The 24539-nt window shown below is 43.2% G+C and overlaps 1 protein-coding gene across 5 annotated transcripts in view; it reads right to left on the minus strand.

The window, feature by feature from the left end:
• LOC126473334 (leucine-rich repeat flightless-interacting protein 2) overlaps positions 1–24539 on the minus strand; it is a 217200-nt gene that overhangs the window by 109459 nt on the left and 83202 nt on the right. For 2 of the 5 annotated variants that reach the window (XM_050100320.1, XM_050100322.1), the window contains exon 1: positions 22317–22438. The exons of 2 other annotated variants lie outside the window; for them this stretch is intronic. The gene's annotated coding sequence lies outside the window, so the exon portion shown is untranslated. Of the gene's footprint in view, positions 1–6322; positions 6342–22316; positions 22439–24539 lie in introns of those variants that run through there. One more of the 5 variants, XM_050100325.1, reaches the window with a different exon arrangement.

A 24539-nucleotide genomic window follows, 5' to 3' on the forward strand; every position in this document is an offset into this window, starting at 1 on the left:
TCAGTACTGAAAATCCTTATAAGTTGCGCTCCGCAGATTTTATAAAAAGTATTTTTATGTATAAACACCGTAAACCTACACACACACACACCACTGGGTATTTCGAACTATTTGTATCAGGCGTCTAGGGGCGATAGATCACATCATGATGAACAACTTTTTTATAGAGACAAAATATCCGCTGATGTTTGCCGGCGACGATAAGCCCCTTGGCGACTGCAGGGGTAGACATTCTGCACAGTACATGTGCAAGGTGTGTTGCCTATAATCCACTCAACTGCTCTGCTTGAAAGACGGTAGGCCAAGTTTCTGATCCACTTCTAAAGTACCTTTCTCCACTTAGAGATACTCACTCCTATGGTTTTCTATTTGAAAATGACTACCAGATGCAGCACACCTTGTTAGACTCTGCCAGTTCTGTGAAATCTCGTCGACCAATAGTCGGCATTTCAATAAAGAGATGGCGGAAGCTTCAGCAAATATTTTGTCTCAAACAGAAGTTGTGTCCCGTGGCGCGATCTATCCCCTCCCCCGATACTTGATGCAAAGACTTTGAAACACAGTGTCCTCCTCCTTTCATGTACCAAACTTTCAGTTCTCTCCATTTGCACTTTTCCCTTACTCCATGGTTCCTTCCATACAATCCTGTGCTCCAGAGGTACCTTCTCAGAAATTTCATATCTCGTTCGATACTAGTAGCCTTCGTTCAGCGAGGAACGAACAGCACCCTGACCGCCCAGTTTAAGCAAACCCAATGGCGACCACTGGAAACAGCAGTGATAGTAATAAGAGACCATGACCGTAGAGTTTAAATACCGAAGATACCTAGGATTGAACGCGTCTTTAACAGGACAATATGTTGCAAGAGATAGGCCTATAGAAAAAAATAGTTTGTGTGCGCCATGGGTGCCACGATTACTGACTGTTGAACATGTGAGTCACTAAAAGACTGTTCATCGAAGTATTTGGCAATCGGGAAGACTATTCGAGTCGACTGTGGATGAAACCTGAATCAGTCACTACGAAGCAGAGCTGGAACTACAGTCAAAGTATTTGTCAAAAAAATTGGTGAGAGTGCGCCGCAGGAGACAAATACCGGTTAGTCATAATATAACCCTTACAAATCAGTTGCAATACACAGCTGCTATTACGCTTAACTGTAGGACAATTTTAAGAATTGGCCGAAACAAGGGAGTAATAAGGTACTGCGTACCCAGGAGAACGCATCGTCCCACGCAGGTTTTTACACGGATAAAAGTGGACGAATTAGGTTTCCAAATTATTTCTGATCCAGCCTATTCAAATATTAACACTTAAAACACACCCTGGTTCGCTTGCGATGATAATCTTTGACAGTACTTCAGCAGTCCACAAAACAAATAAAAACTTGTCTATTTGAATGTCTACCGTAGCTTCAAAGTGGTTGGTTATTTTCAAGAAAGAAAAATACATATGCGTCTATAAGCAGATTAATGTAACGCCCGTTAGCGTCGCGGTCTATTTCTGTTGAATTCAGTCGCTAGTTTCAAGACTTCCGGTCGGTCCAGCCTCTTGGTTCTCTTTTTTCTGTCTACATGCTTGTACACAATCAGCGAGAGAGAATTTTGTCAGATAATTTGGTTAAAATCACTCTGTATGATATAATGAAAACTAGACGAAATATTGTGCGAATGCACAGTTCCTTCCGACTTTATCCCATAGAATCTTTGCGCTGGTTCAGTTAAACCCACTACCCTCCAAAAAATGTCTTCCGTTCTCCAGATCATATTCTGGTTTCTTCTTGTACACATAAAACGACTACAATCGATGCTATCTATCGCAGACAAGAAAAAGTACGTCTTTTTCTCAGCATTGCAATCCTCCCTTTACTTTGCAACGCACTCTTTTTTGCTGCAAGCGCCCTCAATTTAGTTGAATGAAAAAATTGGCACCAAAAAAGTTGTTCTCTCACCAGGCCGTAATATTATCCCACACTGCAGCCTTCAGGAACGGCAAAAGTGCATGAATCGGAATTAGAATTTGTTTCTCCAGAATTAGCTCCAAATGACTTCTTCCCATTTATAAGCTTAAAGTTCAACGGACTATGATGACCTATACACCACACGAGAAAGTAATCACAGCCCGCAATGAGTATTTTGCAGAATTTGATAAAATCGAATGCATTGAAGAAATTGCGAACTCACAGGAACGAAAGTAGAGCCATGGACGGAGACTATAAGAGTCACGTCTCGTGTTGCAAAGTGTATGTTTGGAAAGTCCACGACACCATTAAAACGATCGTTGTAATCAGGCTTTTGCTTAACGGTTACTCGCCCCACATTGCTCTAATGCGTCCGTTCATAAATCGACTGGTCTCACAGATCAGTCGGTACAAACGATCTGTGAGTAGAGAAAATCTGTGGTCAGGTCTGCGTCCTGGATTTACACGTTCTACCTGCAGATCTACTGCCGACTCGTGTTCCATTGTCTACGGATTTTATATTTGTTCGTTGTAGCGAGTTGTGGCCTCAAACATCGAAGATGCGACACGGTAACAAGTACTGTTCACAGGCCTGCCCAGGAGACCAAGTGCTAACGATGCGTTGCGACGTCTGGAGGCAAAGCCTCCCGGCGAAAGAAGTTCTTTACAGTATATCCATACTGATCTCGCATAAATCTGTGGCCTTCCCTTTGGGTTTCTAAATGCGATAATTAAAATGTAGTGTACAACACGATGAAGTTTCCATATCTAACGCAGCTCTGTTGCGCACACCGCCACAACTGCCACCTTTCTGCAAGAACATGTCTTCAGTCCCACAGAAACGATGCGAACATAAGAGTAAACGTGGATACGGCATTTTTTCGGCAAGCTGACTCAAAGCACGCGCGCGCAGGCGCGCGCACGCACGCACGCACGAACACACACACACACACACACACACACAGAAGTGCGGGCGCACTGCTTAATAGCATTAAATATTACACTTGCAGTGCTTTGTTTTCAGTCACCAGTCTTCAGACTGCTTTGATGCGACACACCATGATTTTCTCTCTCTTGTCAACATCTTGATCTCAAGAGTAGCACTTTGTGTGGGAGTATATGAAAGCCTCAGACATTACTCCGATACTTTGTATTTGGGCGATGACACATACAGCTCCGCTATTGTAACGAAGGTGTGTTTCCAACGGGAAAAAACCTCATTTGCACAACATGGTTCAGTGCGAATTCCACTGAAACATGGAACTTTAGCTATTTTTATTTGTGCAACAGCTACGTGCATTCAGATACTAGAAGATTTGGTCACATCGGGTATGAATTCTAGCTTATGCTCCAACAAGAACATCCTAAGAAAAAGAGGTCGGGCCATATGTGTGCGAGTGTAGTGGTTTGAAGAAAATCGAAGCTTTTAATGGAACACATGCAAGAAATTCACAGTGTCTTTGAACGTTTACAGGCATCATGACTGTGCCCATTTAATGTAATAATCTTTTCCGAGCAAATGACAGCCCGTCATATGTATAATTTACTATTAAATTCCTATTCATTTTCAACACCATTCGCTCGGTGTTCTTGGCGTAATGCGATAGACCCGTAGAAATGGACGTTTGATTCAAAAATTGTTGTTCACTTTCACTGATGTCAATGAGCCTTTAATCTCCCAGAATAAACGAGCAGTCTGCGTCTAATACGGCAAGTGTTACCCTTCGATGGTTTCTTATCCTCTTTGTCGTAAAGGATCGTGACCTGGTCGCAGAAAACATTACACCACTGTATTTGTTTGGGCGACAGAGAAAATCCAGGGTTAAAGAAATAAACAGAAAAATCTAGAACATGTTGGTCGGATAAGAACACGAACGATGCTCACCACAAGTAGCACACATCCCTCGAAAAGTACCGAAATGGGGAAAAAAATTCGTAACTGCTTAAACAGTCTTTACGATAATGAAATTCCCAACTACTTTCACACGAAAAAAGAAATACTTTGCTTGAGTGAATGTATATAATCGTTCAAAGGTCTCATCGTCACATCATTTAGAAACAAGCTATAGGCAACAAAATTTGTATGCTCTTTGGCACTTCATCTTTTATTCTTACACACAGTGTGCTCCAGAATTAAGTCTAAACAGAGTAATACAGTGTCGTCATCGTCGTTGTTGGTTTCGGGGACGGACCCCATGACAAATAGATCGTTATAGCACTTGCGTACAGTAAGGTTATGCAAGGAACGACTTACGACCATGTGGCGACATGTAAATTGATTCCTCCGTCTAAACCTACATACATACTCAGATACCCCTGTATGGTGCATGGCGGACGGCACCTGATACCGCTACTAGTCCTTTCCGTCGCAGCTTGGTAGGACATCTTCATGTCTATAAATGAAAAGCACACAAGTTTGGAGGACGAAAACAGGTTAATGCCATAGAACATCCACTTGTTTTATGCTTTCGTTTGTAAACATACTACAAACAAGCAACAGAAAAAAATGCTGAGATAGGGTGGCCGACCAGCACATAGACGTAAACATTTCACAACTCTCATGAATAACAATTGCCGAACGGCCTGTGTATTTTGGGCCATACAACTGCGTATCTTTAAATTTGTCCTTATATTTCATTTCACTTTCGGCAAAAATTAGTGCCACTTTTCCAGTCATGCAATCGATCACGAGGACGGCAACGCACTTACGCGGCAAACACGATGGAGTTCACGCCCGGACGCGAAGTGTGTCGCAAGGTGTTGCGAGAGGCGCTTGCACAAGCAGTTCGTTCCTGTTGCCCTCCTAACTTAGGGGCCCACATGCTCGACTTCCAGCGCTTCCGCCAGCGACGGAGAGAAGTGCAATCTGTGGCACAGTGGAGTCTCTCAAGGCGCTGCTATATTAATACGGTCCTCTAGACATCGCCGCTACGCGTTAGGTTCGCTATCGTTTCTACGCTTGGTTTAGCGCAGTGGTCCCGGCGGAGAGGGGGGGGGGAGGGGGGGGGGGGAGCGTAAAATTAAATTTTCTGAAGGGGAAAAACAAAAAGGTTCCTTGTGCTTCGGTCACGATACCAAATTATTTTTAAAATGGTTAAAATGGCTCTGAGCACTGTGGGACTCAACTGCTGAGGTCATTAGTCCCCTAGAGCTTAGAACTAGTTAAACCTAACTAACCTAAGGACATCACAAACATCCATGCCCGAGGCAGGATTCGAACCTGCGACCGTAGCGGTCTTGCGGTTCCAGACTGCAGCGCCTTTAACCGCACGGCCACTTCGGCCGGCTAAATTATTTTTAAAAGACCAAAAGACCATTACTATTATCATTCTCTCATAAGACAGTAAAACTGATTATGTAAGTTATAAACAATTAAATTTTTATGTAATGGCAACAAACACCGCACTTGCTGTAGAAAATTTATTAAAACTACTGCCAGTTTCACGCCAATTTAGGCGCCTAAACTGGCGTGAAACCGGTGGCGGTTTTAATAAAATTTCTACAGTCGGAGTGGTGACTGTTGTCTTTATACAAATATGTGAATATTTGGTTGCGGTCCCCCGCAATTCAAGATAATATGTACAAATATAATTTTCTTAATACTGTCATTAACACGTGACAGCTTATGAAACAGAAGTGTGAACATCGTCACAAAGTCTACCCACTGCACACATACTTTGTGCTTTGACCATGAATCTATGACACTAAAATTGAAATATATACCTCACATATGCTTAAATATCTCATAAAAAAGCCTTCTTTCAGTTGTCTACACATTACAGGGTGTCCGAAAAGTCTTTCCCTGATTACATAAATTGATAACTCAGGCTAGAAGTAAGATACAAATATGAAGCTGGTGTCTAATTGTTTACAAACTATCAAAGTTTTTTTTTTTTCACACATCAGAAAACTTCCACATGAGCACCTTTGGTAGCACATAGTACATACGTCCGTGCCTATCTGGATATGACCTTTCCTGGGCGATGGATTGGTCGTGATGGGCCAACGGTTTGGACTCCACGCTCTCCTAACATAAGCCCATTAGACTTCTTTTCATGGGGTTATGTCAAGGACGAGGTCTACCGAACACGTGTACCAGATCTTGAACCCTGCGGCAACGGATAGCCACAGTTTAGATGTGCTATGTGCTACCAAGGTGGAAGTTTACTGATGTGTGAAAAAAACTTTGATAGTTTGCAAACAATTAGACACCAGTTTCATATTTGTATCTTACTTCTAGCCTGAGTTATCAATTTATGTAATCAGGGAAAGACTTTTCGGACACCGCGTATTATTATTATTATTATTATTATTATTAGTAGTAGTAGTAGTAGTAGTAGTAGTTTGTAACAAGTGTCTAACCTCAATGTGTACAGTTAGATTTCTTCTCTGAGGAGGAGTTAACAAGTGATGTCAGTTGCATTGGGAATTCATGCGGAACCAGCGGCGACGAGTGAAAATGTTTGCCGGACCGGGATTCGAGCCTGGGATCTTTCGCTTACTACGCAGCTGAGTTAACCACTGCGCCATCCGGACACAGTACTATCGCATGCAATTGCACGGATTATCTCGGCACGCCTCTTTGCCGACCCATATTCCCACACAGCGGCTCCTATACGCAGTCCCCGTCCATGCACGCCATGCTCGCTGCTTTGGATTCCCGCAGGAGGTCGAACGTTATTGTGCATCGACACTGAAGGTTGTGAATTCATTGCCCATCGTCGCCGCTGATTCCGCACGACGTCCCGATGCAGCTGATATTATCAGTTCTTTCCCTTTCCTTCCGCTTCTCCCCCCTCCACCACCAATTACACAATATGTATCAGAGCTGAGGATTCCGCATGGTGTGTGTTCTTCCAGACATCCGAAAGAACGGACACCACGCATTCATATAGGTACCAATTGTCCCACTGACTCATTAGGACGTGGTTTAATAAAACACCTACAAAAACTAAATATAATTCATCTTTCGACAATTTAAACATAAAAGTGTTCAAAGACAATTATTATTCATTTTAAAGTTTAGTTAGGCACTAATGTTGTCGATGGTGGGGGACGGGGCTACAACTTAACATGGGATTAATAGTCTCAAAACGATGGGAACCACTGGTCTATGGTGAATTCTCTATCGCCACCTACTTCTGTGAAAGATGCGTTGGTTGATGTAGCCTTTCATCGTCGCTCAATAGAACAAACTCTTTTTTCCACCATGTACTACCAAGTCTGTGTGTCATCTATATTTGGTAAAACTGACCTTTGGCGTCAAAAGCCTGAACTGCAGCAAAACATTACAACTCACTGAAGTAATATTACGAACGATGTACCCTACAACAAAATAAATAAATCTAACGTCAGTAGTATAAAAACATTATTATTAATATTATTATTATTGGCGTCTCTGACGTGCGGTAACAGCATTTCTTTTTCAAAAATGATGCGTTCTTGTTTCTACGAGTATAATGGGGTTCACGCAAACAACTGAGCCACCCGTCGAATAATGAAACTTCCACTGTCTTGATTCCGCTAGAAACAGGAGAAAAACAGGTCAACTTTAAAATTTCAAAATTCTTTTTATAACTTCTGCTCTAAAGAGGCACAGCTATTTCCGTGTTAATGTCAAAGTAATTTGTTATTACTAAATTCGAAACTATCTTTTTATTTGAAATAGATTTCCTGATTTGACTTCAACATACCAGTGTCATTTTGAACACACATACCATTAAACTCAGTTACCCTGATCGATGAGTTTGGAAAGACAGGCCAAACTGGATTATTCTTTATGTTGTTGCACGAAAGATATCGTGTATCAACAGCATCTTATGGCAAGATACGAACATGTGAACAAGTAAGGTTCCCTTTCATAATAATTTATAAACAATAAGGTTTTAAATTTTATGATCTTCTGCATTACCAACATGACAAAAATGTGAGTTTACTTAAAATAGCTTCTGTACGAAAAGGCTTTTCCCTCAGTCATACATTAAGAAGTTCATTTTAAGAACATTCAATTCGCTACATAATTTCTGGTTTTTCCTTAAATGTTGTTAAAGTCGTCAGCAACAGAAAAAAAACTTTACAAACCAAAACGTTCAGCCGCACGTGGCCGAAATATCGTGGTGTGTAAAGCTCTACATTACTTGTGTGTCCAATGTTTGTAAAAGTATTCAATCTTGCGAATTTTTCCGCAGAATATGAAGAGCTTCAAAAACAGTCACCAATGTCATAGAAATGGCATAGAAATGGCACAGGAATTTCGAATACTTCAGATCCTTAAAAAAGGATCACTACACCCCCAAAAGGCAGACATCTTGTGTGCAGCGTAATTTAGATAACAAAATATGTGAACAGGTATCTGAAGACGTACCTGCTGGTTCTAAACCCGTAAAGGTGCTGTTCTTCATAAACTCCTTTACTGACAGCGAAATAACTTGTATCTCTGCACAGAAAAAAATGGTTCAAATGGCTCTGAGCACTATGGGACTTAACAGCTATGGTCATCAGTCCCCTAGAACTTAGAACTACTTAAACCTAACTAACCTAAGGACAGCACACAACACCCAGCCATCACGAGGCAGAGAAAATCCCTGACCCCGCCGGGAATCGAACCCGGGAACCCGGGCGTGGGAAGCGAGAACGCTACCGCACGACCACGAGATGCGGGCTCTGCACAGACATGACCGCAGTTTCGACTAAATAAGGAATATGTTCACTGTTGAGAAGACTATTCTACATCTGTAATTTTAATTAAAACATTTTTTCATTCGAAATACTGAATCCAACCTCGTTTCCGTCCGAGTCATGGCTGTCTAAGGCTCACCACTGAACTCACGCTACATGGTTTGCCGAATACGCTATTTACACAGGAAAGCCCGGATGCACTAGTATGGAGGAGGAGGATGTCTGCGATAGGTAAGGGACAATCCCTACTGATGCGCAGACTGAGGGTATACGTAAGTCAAACGGTACAACGTAATGTGATACGTCCAACATTTAACATTCAATAAGTTTTTTTTCCAAGAAACATGACGGCAAACTCAAACAAAACCTTATTTATAACTGAAAGAATAAGTACTATGTCAAACAAAATGATTACGGCGACGAATGGTGGGCAAACGTGCGGTCAAGTTTCACATCGAAACGATAACTTCCAACTATCAAATAAGTTTTGTTTTACTCTTGTTCGTGATTTCTCACACTGTGCGTGTCGGCAAATTAAGTTTATGCTTTCTCACATTTATTTTGCAAACAATTATATGGTCGTAAACAAATAAAAATGCGGAATATCTCGCCCTAAGAAAAAGCACACTTGTTTTCTGGGAGAATCTTCTACTGCTTCCTACGTACTTCCGCAAAGACTGTGAAAATAAAATGTGACTAATACCAGTAGCAGGTGGGTTACAAACACTCACTCACTCATCACGCGTTCCATCTGTGAATGCGTGAGAAAAAAATTCCAGAATACCTTAAGTATCCCCCATCATACACTCATTGTGATTCAGAGAGTATAGATGCGGAAGTGGTAACACGAAATTAATTATTATTGTCATGTGCTAAAATCATTGTAGTTTCATCGTGCTTTGGTCCAGAAACGGTAATTCATCAGTTCACTACTGCGTCCCAAAGCGGATGTTGCTCTGTAATATGTCACACAACAGTTTTACGATCCTAAACAAATTCATCGGCGAACAGTTACACGACGGCATTGTAATCTAAGGCCAACTTGCACGTTCTTCATCAAGCAAACCAGACGACTTCCTCGCTGATAAATTCATGCAGACAGCAGACGGAATTTAGCTGAGCGGTCACTACCAGAAAATTTTGAAATAAAAGTCGTTAAAATCTACAAAATCAAATCGTTTAAATGTTGCAAATTCCTCTACTTTTCTTCGCAGACATACATATTCCTGTACCTTTCCACAAATAGTCCTCGTAGCTGATACTGAACATATTACCAGATAATTATAGTTTGCTTATAAATAACTAATAAATAACCATCATCTGAATGAGCGGATTTCCGGTCAAGTATCTTATATATTGCATCTCCAGTGTACACATCCTGTTTCATTCCATATATTATGCAGCAGTCTTCTTATTCTCTGAAATCCGAACACATGCAGATGTTTGGTTCTTTGGTTCTTTACACGTAAATTGTTAGCCAAAAATGTATACGGCTAGTAGCAGTGCCGAAAGCAACCACGCGAAAGTAAAAAGGAGCTTATTGCGAAATATTTGTTTTAGCAGTTACAAGCGTTTCCAAACAAAAGAGCTACTGAGCGATTAAAGTTGGAATTTCAGCACAGGAAACTAATCATTTTCTCTCTCTCTCCCCTTCACCCAGCCCAGTAGTTTTGTATTTCGCTATATTTTACAAGTGGATATGAACGAAGTCGCACCTCCATTATTAAGAACATTATCAGAGCTGTATGCACAATGCGTCGTCTCTCTAAGTATTGAACATTTCCTAGTCCAACAATACAATCTTCCTGCTCCACAGCTGTATCTTCGTCTCTTGACAATATTCAGAATCAAGAAATGATTGGTACAGGAGTTCTTTGTTAAGCCGGAACGAAAATAAATTAATCTCAGTGCGCGTAAAATGACGAAGGTTCAAAAATGGCTCTGAGCACTATGGGACTCAACTGCTGAGGTCATTAGTCCCCTAGAACTTAGAACTAGTTAAACCTAACTAACCTAAGGACATCACAAACATCCATGCCCGAGGCAGGATTCGAACCTGCGACCGTAGCGGTCTTGCGGTTCCAGACTGCAGCGCCTTTAACCGCACCGCCACTTCGGCCGGCTAAAATGACGAAGGGATCCATTACTGTTCGATTACGCTATCGTCGATTAATCGGTGGGCACAGTTCACAACCGTCAAATACCCAGGAGAAGCCATTCGGAGCGACGTAAAGTTGAACGAGTACATAAAAATAAGAGTAGAAAAAGCGGATGCCAGACTAAGAATCATTGTAAGAATCTTACGGAGCGCTTCTCCGGGCCTCTTCAGTTGACGATTAACTAACTATGTACTGTAACTGGAGCAGTCATCTCCAGCATATCATGCCTTCCGCTGACTTGTAGAATGCCGGCTGGAGTGGCCGAGCGGTTCTAGGCGCTACAGTCTGGAACCGCGCGACCGCTACGGTCGCAGGTTCGAATCCTGCCTCGGGCATGGATATGTATGATGTCGTTAGGTTAGTTAGGTTTAAGTAGTTCTAAGTTCTAGGGGACTGATGACCTCAGAAGTTAAGTCCCATAGTGCTCAGAGCCATTTGAACCATTTGACTCTTAGAATGGAGTCAATTAAGAAGTAAATGATAATTAAATGGACACCCTAACTGCCAACAGGCGTTGATATACTTCATGGGGACATGTTGAAAATGTGTGCCCCGACTGGGACTCGAACCCGGGCGTCCATTTAATTGTCATTTCATTCTAGCAAAGCTGCATGGTCATCAACGCTAACTGTTCTTTCGAGAACAGATACTATCCTCATATACAGTTAATTAAGAAGATGAAAGTTAAATTGCTGACAATGATGACGAGTAGCCAAACCAGCGGCTCCAGTGCTAATAAGCAATGAAATGAGAATAGTTACATAAATATTTGGGTATGCTTCAAAAATTCTTGCAGTGAAAATTTATAACGTGGACATGGCGCAGCTTCCCCGAAAATCCCCGCTAGTATATGGTACGGGTCACAACAAGTTTTCTGCCAAAGCAACTACTGGCAAGCAAATTTCATCGCAGCTGTAATTTTCTAATGTCAATAATATCCTAACGAAAATAACAATTTAATGTTGCTATTTGTTCAAATGTTCATATGTGTGTGAAATCTTATGGGACTTAACTGCTAAGGTCATCAGTCCCTAAGCTTACACACTACTTAACCTAAATTATCCTAAGGACAAACACACACGCCGATGCCCGAGGGAAGACTCGAACCTCCGCCAGGACCAGCTGCACAGTCCATGACTGCAGCGCTTTAGACCGCTCGGTTGCTATTTGTATTATCTGCAATTAACAAAGAAAAGTGCCTTTTTCTCGAAAATCGGAATACGAACGTGACTTTTCCTTTTTTATTTTTATTTTTTTAATCCAGCGTCCAAACACTACTGTTCTCCCCTTCGTAAACGCTTCACGCCTTATCGCAACTCGGGGCGTTTGCAGTTGTCAGCCTCCTTTTATTTTCGGCTCCTGCGGCTCGTAGCAGCAGGTGGCCACGCTCGCAGCTGCGCCCCGCCCCAGCGTGCGCTGACGTCAGCTGTTTGCCGTCGCCACATGCTGCTTGCCGCCTGCCGCTGCGGGCTTAATCGTCCGTTGTTTCCGGCGACGGCACTGATAACACTGCGAACCACGATCTGCTCTCGTTCGTGTGCTACAAGCCTCCCCAAGGAACACTGAACGTCTGTCGCGCTCAGAAAACCTCACTGTGACCGATTCGTATTCTTTCTAACTTTTTTGATTTCGGTATGACTATTTGCCCGAAGTTATGAACTCTTTTTTCAAAACGTTACATGTGTTCAGTCTCAGTTTCCTTGTAAAGCAATGGTATTACTTGAAGTGTGTGCCAGGCGATGCATATAGCGTAGTATCGTGTGGTTACAGTTAGAAAGTGCAGCTAATCACAGAGGTCCAATGTGCGCTGTAATTACTGCATGTCAACGAAGGGTAGATGGGCAAATGCGTTAATACGGAACCAATTAACGCTGGCAAAACATTAGTTCCAATTTTGGCAACCAGTTGTAAATGCAGTCTGGCGCTATACAGCATCTCCGGTGACGTCTTTGGTATTCGTACTGAACAAACTGTGTAAGCGGTGGTTAATAATAACATCCCAACATTATGTCTTTTTCACTTGTTTGACCATTTCAACCCACGTCCCGTACCTAGCCAAATACACGCAAACATTTCTGTATGTCTTGCATCCACAGCGCCAGATTTGCACCTAGTGGCCAAAGTTGGAACTAATTATTCCCACTGTAAATCGGTTCAACATTAGGACATCTACCAAGTTTCGTTCCCACACGATAATTACAGGCCACACCAGACTTCTGTCAGTAGCTGCACTTTAATTACAATCACTAGGTACTTTCTTGTGCTTTGGCGCGAAACGTAGTAAGCTGATTATTGACTCAAATCAAATAACAAAATGGGACAAAAAGGTAACGATTACCGAAGTCTCACTCCAATGAACATACGTCGGGTAAATTTGCGTTCCTTGTCCATCATCAGATACATCTGGTAAACTAGGAGCAAAAATGGAAAGCTGCTCACAACACAAAACCTGTTCTGAAAAACGAGGCGTTTCAATAGGCAACAATGGCTGGTTTCCCTGCCGTCATAACTTGTCTCTCTTCTCATCTCAATTACTGGCTCGCTAAATCCGAACAACCATTTTCATTATTAAGATTATTGTGGGCATAACCCTCCTGGAGCGCCGTGTGTGTTAAAGAGGGGTGCGCCGGCCCCGGATCGAACCCGCCCGGGGTTTAACGCAAGGGCTGGTGTGTCGCCCAGCCTGGATATGGTGTTTATGCGATTTCCCACATCCCACTAAATAAATACCGGGCTGGTACCGAAGCGCCGATTCGGTAACACAATTTGCAAACATTTAGAAAACTTTCGCTCGCTTTCACATGTATAACACTATACTACGCTGACACTTGGAGTAAACATATTCCGAACCGGTGGAGGTGCGGGAGGTGGGGTGGGGGGGGGGGGGAGGGGGGCGCGTAACGGAATGGCCGTAGGAAGATCATCCGGCCACCTTTCAAATTAACCAAGCTAAATATCTTCATAACCATGCGACACTGCGCCGATGCGGGACAAAGACACAAAATTATGCGAGCAAGCAGCACAAGCAATGCGGGATACGCCAGTGCGAGTACTTTTATTGATCCACCGAAGCAAATATTCGACTGAACAGCATACACTGATGGACAACGATTTTCCCGCGCAAGGTTTCATTATTACTTGTGCGAGTCAAGTGCTATGAATATTCCTTATTGAAATCCTGTCAAACTTCTGGTTTTTGTCTTCTAGCAAGTGTTGCCGCATGTCGTTTCCCTTGCAAGTTCTACCATGTTAAATAGTGTACCTGAGGCTTTGTGCACACTGCTACCGATTTGAAATTTAAAATAGTGATAAACGCTGTAGGCTGTATCGATTTCATGATGGCTGAAACCAAGAAAAATTTTTAATTATTTTATAATTTATTTGGTTTGTAATTTCAAGGAACGTAAGTTTAGAACATAAGCCACTTACGATTGTAAGTTAATCATTACCCACAATTTAGTTATTTTTTGTTTTCCTTTTGTAGTATTGTCGTTTTACGTTGATGACGGATGCTTTGTTTATTTGTTGTTATATCTTTGCAAATTCAAGCTGTTATGTTAGTTTCGTCTTCGCAGCCGTGCTCCGCTGTTTATTTGCACCAAAGAAGAGCAACGTTCAGTGGTCCGTTTGTTGTGGTCAGAAGGCGTATCAGGGGCCGAAATTCATCGAAGACTTTCGGCACAGTACGGAAACAGTGTTTTGCCACAACGGAGTGTCTACGAGTGGACTGAAAAATTCCGAAATGGTCGCACAAATGTTACGCACAATGAAGGAGCCGGACGACCGTTTACCGCCACAAATGAAGAAACCATTGAGCGTTCATGTGAAATGATTCTCTTAGACAGACATTTAACTACTGACAAAGAGGCACATCGTCTTAAAATTAGTCACGGTTCTGCCTACGAAATCATCCACAGCATATTTGGGTTTCATAAAGTTTGTTCAAGATGGGCCCCAAAACAACTCACACAGTTGCATAAACAAACGCGCATGGACATTTGCAAAAAACATTTGGATCGTTATGGTAACGAAGGGGACAACTTCTTAGACAGGATCATTACTCGTGACGAAACATGGATCCATCATTACGGGCCGGAGAGTAAACGGCAGAGTATGGAATGGAAACATCCAAATTCGCCGTGCAAGAAAAAGTTCAAGGCCCAACCGTCCTCAGGAAAACTGATGCTTGCTATTTTGTTGGGACGGACAAGGTCCAGTACTGGAACATTTTGGGGAAAGGGACACAACAATAAACAATATACGTTACAGTGAGATGCTTACTGTCAGGCTAAAGCCTGCAATTCGAAGCAAACGCCGAGGATTGCTGTCAAAAAGTGTTGTGTTGTTGCACGACAATGCCTGTCCGGATACCGCTGCCCACACTGATGAAACGTTCCAGAAACTCAAAATTGAACTACGAGATCATCCTCCATATAGTCCCGATCTTGCCCCTTCTGACTATCACTTGTTCAGTCCACTTAAACAGGCATTAAAGGGCCGTCGATTTGCGTCGGGCGAAGTAGTGAAAGAAGCAGTGCATTCCTGGCTCGCAGCTCAACCGAGAACCTTCTATTATGAGGGCATCAAGAAGATTGTACGATAGACCAAGCGTGTTGAAACGCAAGGAGACTATGTCGAAAAATGATGTTCTTGCAAGTTTCCTATTTGATTATAATAAAATTTTATAACTACGTTGCGGATAATAATTGACTTACCCTCGTATATCCGAGACTGGTTATCGATGAATGCAACTTCGAGACGAGCCCATATGTTATCCCACTTGCGACTTGTTTATCGTAGATGAGTTTTCGCTTTCGTACCGGAGCGCGCACGTTGGACAAGTCGTCGTCACTTCATTTGAAGACGACGTCTGTTGGCTGGAGGTTGACGGTCTGAATGACGTTGTTTCATCTACGCTACTGCTCTGCTGACAATTCGGTCGTCTTTGCTGAACCCTTGATTAATGTTAGTTAATAGTACCTTTGTCGAGACTGTATCACTCTTGCTTTGTACTCTCATTATGAGGACCTGCTGAAAAGTAATGACTCCGAATTTTTATGCGAAACTCTGAAGATGTTTTAAATAAAACAACCGTTATTAACATTCTACATTTACACTCTTCAAGTCTATATATTTATTTCTCAACGAAGTCACTCCACACCGGCGGCGAACAAGTTTCTCCTAACGAGGGACTTGGCTGCAGCATTACTGTGGAATGTCTGACTTCGTTGACGGAGCCACAACCTCACCTCTGCCTGCACCGATTCATCACTAACAAAGTGAAGTCACGAAGGTGTTATTTAAGTTTTGGAAACATATGAAAATCGGACAGGACCACGTTGGAACTGTGTGAAAGATGACCGATAAAGGTGAACCACAGGCGTAGGATTGCGGAAGAAGACTGCAAATATGTAAAAATGAAGATTAAAGATGTAGAATGTCAATGACATTTGTTTTACTTAAAAAGCTTTAAGAGTTTTACACAAAAAATTCGGAGACATTACTTTTCAGCACGCCTTCATATTATCCTTATACCTCGACAAATTTTCAATTTTTAAACAATACGGTACCAACATGAAACAAATTAGATAGCTCGTTCATTCGTTTTGAAGCATTAGCAAGAATTAATCGCGCTTCTTTATGTTATTTACCCACAGATGAAGTTTCATTCTTCTCAGGGACAGGGGTATTGAGACTACGTTAATCTTATAGCTGGGATTAAGCTGCTTAGAAGTTATGCAGCAAAATTATAAGACTATCGCACGTATAATTCTATCACTGATTTGTTAATGTGGAAAAGTCAAGTTGCACTGTGGCTCGGAGTCTACGTGAAATTGAAGATCCTAGTATAAATCAGACGAGCACAAAGACAAATTATTGCTGTTCATCAGAGAATTCATCTGAAAATCAAATTCCGAGATTGTGGAACCAGATCTGAATGACACTTCTGACGAAAGTTAGCGCCACTATGTTAACCACAGGAAAGGTGATGCGATGCTTGCAAGATGCCTCCTCCTTCCAGTCAGGGGGTAACGCCCCGCTAACATTGAGAACGTTACGGAATGGACGGACAACACTGGACTATCTGACAAGGATCGCAGAAGTAGCCGACTGTGTCCTGACTAAGGAACCGTTCCGGCACTTGGCTGGCGTAATTCAGGAAGCAGCGCAAAAAAAGCTGAATTCCGGTCTCCTGCTTGCGAGGCTTCTGGCGTTTTACTGCTGGGCAATTTGCAAGACGTTACATTCCTCGCGCTAACTCTACATCTGCTGGAGGAGCTGTTTAGTAACACAGAAAAACAACGTGAGGCGCATGAAGCACTAGCATAATGATGTATTTAATTTTGCTGACGATGAGCATGTACATCCGTTCGCCATTGAGTCATTCAGTTCATTTCTAGCATTTCCAGAGTAAGATTTCGATACTGCTAACGACAGCCCACTATCACGATTACTCTTTCTTAAACACCCGTCAAAGAGTTAACATAGTAGCAACTCAAGGAGTAATTACAGATGGGACAACGTGCAGAAATTGGACAGCCGGTAGTTTCTGCAAAGATGATATGACCACACATCTCAGATATCATAGCAGCAACAATAATCAAAACGATTAAAATTGGACATCCCTCCAATCTTTCGCACAAACTTAATAAGTGGAGGGTCATTAATGTCGCTTGAAGATAGTGCGTTTGTCAATACTTGTCCTCTTTTAACAGTGAAATTGTACAATCCGAATAACTGCTAGTAATAACAATCTTGTTTCGGTACCCACATGTGTAACAATTTTTTTTTCTAAACATAAAAAAAATTCTCTGCCGCAGATAGCAAAGACTTATTCTTCGTGGACGGGCTTCCGTGAGTTTCTCAAAACTGTAACTAAAATGTCATTTCCTGCCACATATTTTCTAGACTGCTACAATGTCCATCTGCAAACTTGGTGATAAGGAATCACGCCATGGAAGCAACATGCTCGGTGCAAATTTCAGAAACATGACCCTGCTACTAAGCGATATACAAAGTCAATGATCTGAAACTGGTCTATATCGATAAGAATCCAGAAATCTACGATTCTAGTGCTTTTTCCACACACATGATTTCAAAGTATCTGTTCCAAGTGCACTCGGCTCATTCCGAAACTCGCCAGTAACAACTATGTAGCAACTGCCTTACTCTAATCAGCGTACGTGAAGACATTCCGTATCTTAAACGGATCGACTAAATCTATGTGGTTCATCATCACGACGACGTCCATTAGAGACGGAGCAAGGATGAAAAAGGATAGAGGCCGAGCCGTTTACAAACTAACCGTCCCTGCAATTGCTGTAATTCACTTAGAGAACACACAGGAAACTTAACCAGGATGTCCTGATGGGGATTTGAGCCTCGGTCCTCCTGAGTGCTGGTGCAGTGCCTTCAGAACCGCGCCACATCGTTTCGCATGACCTGAACACTTCGCAGTCTCGCGGTATTTCCGAATGTTACAAACTGACTATAGTTCATGTTTCTGTTGTCGGTATACAACACCATTCATTCTGCCACAGGATGGCAAACGCAATGATCAAACTGCATACGTCAATGTAACCGCAAAAAGCCTGTGGAAATGTTCGATTGCACATACATGCTTAACATACTGCAAGTTCGCTGGATTTATGTCCAGGTATGATGGAGCACCGACCATTTTCTGCTTATTGTATGAATACCCCACGAGGGCTTTGGTGGGTTTGCAGCATATTCTCGTTAGCATCTTCCCGAAGGATTTATCGTTATTTATGTTTCACTTCGCGTAACTACACAAAGACTAGCTGATTCACACACAGGAAAAAAAAAAAAGACTACGTAGTTCAGCGACTCTCAGGTCACTTTGCAATGTTCGCAAACTTGTGGCTACTAAAGCTCAAACTTGGAATTAGAAGATAACGAAATAAGCCTTGTGACGAGAACGGTGCCTCAAGTGATTGAAATCACAAACATCCCGCACCCTCAATGGAAGTTCTTTCCAAAGCAAAACACAATACCTATGCAAGAGTTCCTAGATTGTCTTCTCTTCTGCGGCACTGGATACTGAAGCACCAAATGGCAGACAAGCATGGACGCCCGCAGAAATTAAGCTGGGGGGAGGTGAGTGAGGGTGGGGGCCGTGGACGACGACATGCTTTAAAGTTACCATGTACTCTAGATTATAGATGGGCGGGGTGTCTCATCTTCCCCCCCCCCCCCCCCCCCCCACACACACACACACACACGATTTCTACGGAAACAAACTAGAGACAGCTCTAACACCAGAATACGGGTAACTGTTTATTAGTTTTCAAGAAAACCTCTACATTGAAGAAAATTTACGGTTGGAAAAACATCTTTTAACATCCGAGAAGACTTAGATCCCCAGACTAATTATCAGTATTCAAGAAAAATCTTGTATTCAAGAGGATTTCAGGTCTGAAAGAGAAGTTTCAGCTCTCAAGAATGTTCTCTAAACTTTATGAAGATGAAATTTATTTATTATTTTTTACTGTCATTCCTTGTATACGGTCGCAGGTTCGAGTCCTGCCTCGGGCATGGATGTGAGTGATGTCCTTAGGTTAGTTAGGTTTAAGTAGTTCTAAGTTCTAGGGGACTGATGACCTCAGAAGTCAAGTCCCATAGTGCTCAGAGCCATTTGAACCAATTCCTTGTGAAAAAAAAAAAAAATCGTTTTATTTCACTTAACAGAGAAAGCGGTGCCAAAAAGAGGTGGGACAGCGGTAAAGCGCCAGACAAATAACACTTCTAGCAATGTAGGTAATGTAAAAAAGTGCCATGAATGCCGAGCTGGACAGTGGTTCGGAGTAGGTTCCCTTTTAACAGGCAATTCAAAGGTCAGAGAGAGGCGACAGCATCCAGCTACGATAGTATAATGCCTAGTAAAGCACCATGTTTTTTAAACCACCTCTGGGTTGGTAACAGTTATGCCTTTATTAACAACAAATATGGGGAGTCAGTTCACTAATAATTGCGACTGACGAGTAGTAGTGCTATTTTCTCTTCCCGAAAAAGAGCATGCGCCTCCTCGAAAACGCTTGCCTGAAGTGCTTAATTTCTGTGAGGAAACCACAAAAACGAACTCACGAAACGAAATCAACATATTATATCAAGTAAAACTATTGTATCAAAATTAACACAATCCGAAGATTACTGAGTGAAGAGTCCAACGAAGCATTTTTTTTTTAACTACCGACCTCGAACTACTGACCTCGAAAATAATCCAGAACACATACTTAGACAATAAATTATTTTAAAGATTTGCGAAACAGACCGAGTACGTCATATCGTCGTGAAACCGGTACTCTGCTTGCCTAACCCACGTCTGCTATCTGACGACTTTCGTGAATTCAGTGGAGACAGCTAGCCAGCGTGAGCGTGCAGAGCGGGAACCGCCGTGGCATAACTGCTCAACCCCGCATGTGTTCCCCAGAGGGAGTTCGCTGCGAAGGACCCGCGCCAAGGACTTTTTTGCAGCCCGCGCACGTTTTTCATGCGTAATGACGCGCTCGGCACACCAACGTCCCTCGAGAGATGCGGCGTGTGCTGCGAGACTCGTCCGAGCCAATGGCTGATATTCTTGGGGCTACAGATACTAATCTCTCCTTGCATATTCGTCATACTTTGTATACGATACTATCACTTCGCCCACAGTACGCTCTACCGGGTACCGTCAACCTCCGCTGATTTACAGCTTGGAAAATACCAAGTTATGTAGTCCCATTGTCACCCTTAACTTCCTTAGCGTTGCAGGAATCCTGACTCTGTGTGTAATTTTGCTGACACAACCTCTCCTCACCAGATTTTGTCCGTCACCTTATGTTAGAGCGGCTCAGCAAAATGGGAGATAGCAAACTATCATTATTCCACGAAAATTAACGTAAACATAACATTTACATGTTGCTGCAGCAGTTCTGGCGACAAGGACATTGTTAGCACTATATCACTGCACTATAAGATAACGTTCCCTTTCAGTTTTTACATTTGAGCGTATACAAATACAAAATGCCTTCCAATTTGAACCGTTTTATGAGCACTGACCGAACAGTAATGGCGTACAATAACGAGAAATAATAATCACTAAACCGAGCCACTCATGTTCTTCAATCACCTCGTACTACTGGTAGCAAGCGAGCCGCCAACTGCAGAAAATGTTAATGTCAATTTACTTGCTCGTATCCCTTTAGGAAAGCCCCAAATGAAAAGAACATTACATGTGCGCCACTTGTTTTGATTCTGCAAGGTGCATAATTTCGATCGAAACTGGTCGAAAGCGATCATCCGAAGCACTGGCGTATAATGAACACCTGTTCTTCAGAATCTTAAGATCTCGGTCACGGTTTTTGTCAGCTTCCGAAACACGACGAAGGCACCCTGCACGCTTCAGTCAGTCAAATCGTTTGTCCTTGCAGTACTAAGGCCTAACGCGACAGTTTCGCCAGCATTTCTGCAACGATTTGCTTAACCACTTTCCAAATCATTTTCAGTTGTAAAGTGGTTAATTCTAGAAGTGTTTTTCCTACAATTCTTTCAGTAGAGATGATATCTTGCAGATGCTGCTTATTGTTAGATGGAGGAAACAACCTTACATGACATGTTACCCGCACGTGTGGTCTCAAATGAAACATAAAATAGTCGTCATCGCGCAACATCCTCCATTCACAACAGTCACTGAATCATATGAACAAACGTGTGTATCTTACTCTCCCGTTGATTCGATAATATGGAAAAGTATAATTTCTTTTCCAAATTAAGCACAATGACAACAATTAAGTGAGAGGGCAAAGAAAAATAGGATGACTGGAAACTGCGGAACGCATATCTAGTTACGCGTGAACTTCATAAATGATGCTACACGTGTATAAAAAACTGTCATAAAAATTTTATTTACTTCTATACAACAATATTGTTGTAATCTGATGTCATTGTGTGCACATTAAAAATTTATTGACTAAATGCGATTTTTTATGCACGTATATCCTCACACCACTACGGTTAGGGTAGGTGATTTTCACCTACAATTATCCCTAAATCTTCCACGATATTCAGGACAGTTTCCGTTCCAAATTTCAACCGACTATTTACGTAGTAAGCTAGTATTATACATGGAAAAAAAACCTTCATGTTACAGACGATCACTGATACTTTCGAATGTACGTTAACGATTCACTTTATGAAGAAAGTAAGCACGCATTTTCCTGTACTCGTGCTGGCAACACCTTGTCTCAAAACCCACAGAAGTGTTGAAGCCACGATTTTCAGACGACGATCCCGTTACCTTGTTGCATAAAACGTTGGAAAACTGAGCTAGAAGATACGGCCTCACCCCGAGCATCGGTGAGTCAACGGAACTGCCGCAACGTGCGGGGGGAAGTTCCTGCCAACAGCGCGCCATGGTAACGCGGTCTCCATCACGCAGCTAGCACGGCTGGGTGGTCCGCGTGTTGATCCCTGACCAGCACCACTACCACGGCGCGCCTGCTCCTGGCAACAGCACTCACCGCACCGCCTGGGCACACCTGTTGCCACACGCACTTCACTTCACCGCTCACAACTCACTCACAGCACATGCACCACTCGCGGCTCTGACGCACTGCACCGAACGCACGCGCACACCACCAGCAGCGAGCCGACTGACTTGCGGCGCGGCAGCTGAGCGCCACGCTACGCAGCAGTGGGGGTCCGCAGGTCGCTGGAGAAGAGGGGGAGGGGGGGGGGGGGAGGGTCGCTGGCAGCACCTGGCCCTCCAGCTGCCGCACGGAGCCAGCTAGCCAATGCCTTTCCGTGCGCCCACCGCGACTTCCTCCAGATCCACAATATCGTTTACTTTCTACAATGTTCGTCATAACGCGTCACCACATCCCAAATAGTTTGTGAGGACTTAACCTGGAGGCGTATTTGAGGAAAAACCGGTCATCTGCACTTAAGCGTATAACATAGTGAAGAATGCTCACATTCAATGAAAGTAACCGTGAACGGGGAATTTTCTTATCCTAGCCATAATGGGAAAGAAGTACGGTTGCCATTTAACGTATGCGGCGTTGCGAATATTAGCAACAATCAGCTGTGTGACAGAATGTCGACAATGAAAATTTGTGCTGGACCGAAACCCGAACCCGGATTTCCCGCTAGTCGCGAGGGAATACATTTCATCTATTTCATAACTGCTGGAGTTGCCGCAGTACCTGTTCCTCCGGACATACGTGCATGTTCAAAGCAATACTGTGTCGTGTTTCTGAATAACACAGGCATTTAAATATCGTAAATATATATATAACTCCGGCCTGTTGTCCGGTGTTCGTTAGGCTTTTTGTCGACGAAGCGGAGAATGCAGAACTAAGGTCAGTTCCAAGCTCACGATATAAGCGGAGAGAATAAGTATAAAGCGGAATAAGGAGATATATCATAAGAAAATACACTGATCAGCCAGAACATTATATCAGCTGCCTACTATCGATACAAACCCGTCCAGGCGATAGAAGGGGCACTTTGCGAGGAATGACTGCTAGTGAAGACACACGCACAATGCATATGGTATCAGTGAGCGTGCTGCCCGTGTGAAGAATGCGCAAGGCGCGCGACCGATCAGAGTTCGACCGAGGGCAGACAGTGAAGGCGCGGTTACTCGGCACGAACATTTCGAAAACAAAACAACTTGTTGGGTGTTTGCGAAGTGCTTTTGTGAGCGTCTTCGACAAGTGGCGAAAACATGGCCAAACCACATCCAGACGTCGGGGAATTGGGCGGCCACCCCTCATTACAGATGTCAGACGCCGTAGGCTGGGCAGACTGGTGAAACAAGTCAGGCAGCGAAATGTGGCGGAACTAACATCAAACTTCAACGCTGGGCAGAGTACAAGTGTGCCTGAACACACAGAGCACCGAATACTCCTAACGGTGGGCCTTCTTAGCCCGACGACCCACCACGACGTCGCAAACTACGACTGAAATGGGCACGTCACCGTTGGCGCTGGACGTTGGAGCAGTGGCAGGGCGTTTAATGCTCTGATGAATCCCGATACCTCCTTCATCACTCCGACGCGAGGGAGTGAATCCGTCGTCTTCCAAGGAATAGCTCCTTCATACCTGTACTGTGGGACGGAGACAGGCTGGCGTCGGCTCCATTACGCTCTGGAGAATCTTCACGTGGGCATCCATGGGTCCATCGGAGCTCGTGCAAGGCACCATGACGGCTATGGAGTATCGTACACTGGTTGCAGACCACGTACACCTCTTCATGGGGATCATGTTTCCCGACGGCAGTGGAATTTTTCAACAAGATAACGTGCCATGTCACAAGGCCAAGAGTGTGATGGACTGGTTCGAGGAACACAGTGATGAGTTCCAATTGATGTGCTGCCCCCGCTCCCCCAACTCGCCAGATTTGAGCCCAATCGAATACATCTGGGATATGATTGAACGTTGTGTGTGTGTGTGTGTGTGTGTGTGTGTGTGCAGATATGGTGCCATTTCCCTCCAGCGACCTACCAAGGCCACACTGTTGCCATGCCACGACGCGTCGCCGCTGTTATCGGTGCCGATGATGGACATACCGACTATTTGGTAGGTGGTCATAAAGTTCTGGCTGATCAGTGTATAGCTACACCAGCCAATGGTACTCATATCTGTGTCTATGTTTTTATTCGTAGACAATGATGTGAGACTTAAAATTGTCCTGTCAAGAGTCCCACGAAATGATCTTCAGGAAAATAACCTTGTTTATA

This window comes from Schistocerca serialis, chromosome 4 (genome assembly GCF_023864345.2).
Source record: "Schistocerca serialis cubense isolate TAMUIC-IGC-003099 chromosome 4, iqSchSeri2.2, whole genome shotgun sequence".
NCBI classification, from domain to species: Eukaryota; Metazoa; Arthropoda; class Insecta; order Orthoptera; family Acrididae; genus Schistocerca; species Schistocerca serialis.